We start from the raw sequence: 2,274 nt of genomic DNA, 5'->3' as shown, positions 1-2,274 counted from the left end.
ATATCTATTCATATCTTTTATTTCTATGAATAAAATTTGTGTTGTGTGCTATATAGGTTTGTGCATTTCTTATTGAGTTTATTCCTATGTACTTAAACTAGGTGTTTTATCATTGTGAAATTGAAAATTTAAAAAGATACTTTCCAGTGCTTATTTATATATAACAAACTATGTAAATGTTGAATATTTCAAATTTTTAAAATGTTTATAATTAAGCCAAAGTAGTGTTTCTTTCTGCTTTCTTGTTCTTCTGAGGTTGATCATTTACATCCTATTTAAACAAAAAATGTTCTCTTGAATTAAGTAGATTTAGAGATTCAGGCTTTCTTATGTGGTGTGAAATAGATTCCATGGCCAAGAAATGAACTATGATTAAAGCTTTAATAGATATTTCATGTAAAACCTTTACCATGAAGCTTTTTGGAGGGCTTATTCCTTTATTTTAACTTTTTAATATTTTTTTCTTGTGAATCTTCTAAACACCATATCACAGATTTTACTAACTGAATGACTTTCCTTTTTCTTCTAAATATGGTTATTTAACTTATGGTTTTAAAGGACATTTTAAAATTCTGTGTTTAGGCATTAAATAAATACTTTGCTTTGTATCAGATTTCCTGCTTTCTTCCCTTCTTCCCCAGTCCTCTCTACTCTCATTCTCTCTCCTCCTCCCTTCTCTACCTTCCTCCCTCTCTTCTTTGTTGGGAGTACAGACAATGTTTTGCTTGATCTTGTCATCTTTGAGTATTTTTAAGGTATATGTTCTGTTTCTAATTCTGTTAATGATTACCTTAATATGAGGGGACTTCAAAAAGTTCATGGAAAAGGGATTTTGAAGTATGAGTTTATTTTGGTGCAAAAACCTTTTGAAATCCATACATAGTTTGTCATAATATGTATTTTCCATGAATTTTGTGGAGCTCCCTAATATAACATACAGACTTAATACACAGGAGTTTTTTAAGATTTAATTTTATGTATCATCATCATTTTTAAAATTTGCTACAGGGCATGTGTGCAAGAGAGAGAGAGAGAGAGAGAGAAAGAGAGAGAGAGAGAGAGAGAGAAAGTGAGAAAGCAAACCACCTGGTCTACACTGCAGTCAGCCATGTGGGAGTCCAGCACCTTAACCACCATACCACCTAAAGGTTTTATCCTTCACCAAGGTTTCATCTCTTCCATTGACTGTTGTATCCTAAGTATCTAGAAGAGTACCTGACATGTAATAGATGCTTAATGAATGTTACATGAATGAACCGTCCAGGGCAAGGCATTTAACACACATTTTCTTGTCCTGTCCTCTCTTGATCCAATTTATTAACTCAATCTCAAATTTTAAAAGCAAGTTGCTATTTAGCAGAAATTATATTTACATAAATATCATGGTTTTTCAATGTCTTTGTTGTTATTTTTGCATTTTGTTTTAGAAATATTTTTGCAAAATTATCTATATACTAGGCCATGATTTCTGGAATCATTAGATATTCTATAAATATTTCTTGTATTTGTATTTTTTGAAACCTCGTGGTGTATAGCTTCAGGGAAATCATTCTAGAATGTTCTCGAACCTCACATAAATGGCATGTGTTTTGAGTCTTTAGCTGAATGAGATGTCTCACTGGTGGCCCTCGAAAAACAGGTGCAGTATGGGAGTGTGGCACATTTATGCATGAAGGGACTACAATTAGGAGTTCAGTTTTAGATATTTTGGAGCAGCTATTCAAGAACTTCGCAAGGTTTATTATTTATTTTTAAACTTTCCTTTCTCTCTGTAAGTAATATTGAATCTTCTTTTAAAATTATTTTTTCCTAGAACATAGGGAGCCTTTTGTTCTATAAATAAAGTTCTTTTTTATTTTTTTAACTTTATTTTTTTATTTACATTTTTTAAATACATTCAATCACATTATTTAGCTTACAAGGTGATCATTTCAATATGTGAACGTTTCTCCTTGGTCCAGTTGAGCAAAATATAACAATACTTCCTCCCTGTCTCAACAATGCTGTCTCTGTATCCCTCCTCCAAATGTTCTTCCCCAGGCCCCAATCCTCCACACACACCACATCTGGCATTCACACCCATCTCTTGTGTTTGTACATCCATTAGCCCGTCAGTTTCAGTTATAGAGTGTATATATTAAGTGGGGACATACAGTGTCTCTCCTTCATAGCCTGGCTTCCTTAGCAGGAAATCTTCCATATTCTTCCATTTTCTGTCAAAAACCAGGGTTTAGTTGTTTTTTTTATGGCTGGATAGTATTCTATAGAATATAT

This window comes from Tupaia chinensis, unplaced genomic scaffold (genome assembly GCF_000334495.1).
Source record: "Tupaia chinensis unplaced genomic scaffold, TupChi_1.0 Scaffold000388_1, whole genome shotgun sequence".
In the NCBI taxonomy this organism is placed as follows: domain Eukaryota; kingdom Metazoa; phylum Chordata; class Mammalia; order Scandentia; family Tupaiidae; genus Tupaia; species Tupaia belangeri.
Note: the sequence above shows the minus strand (reverse complement) of the source record.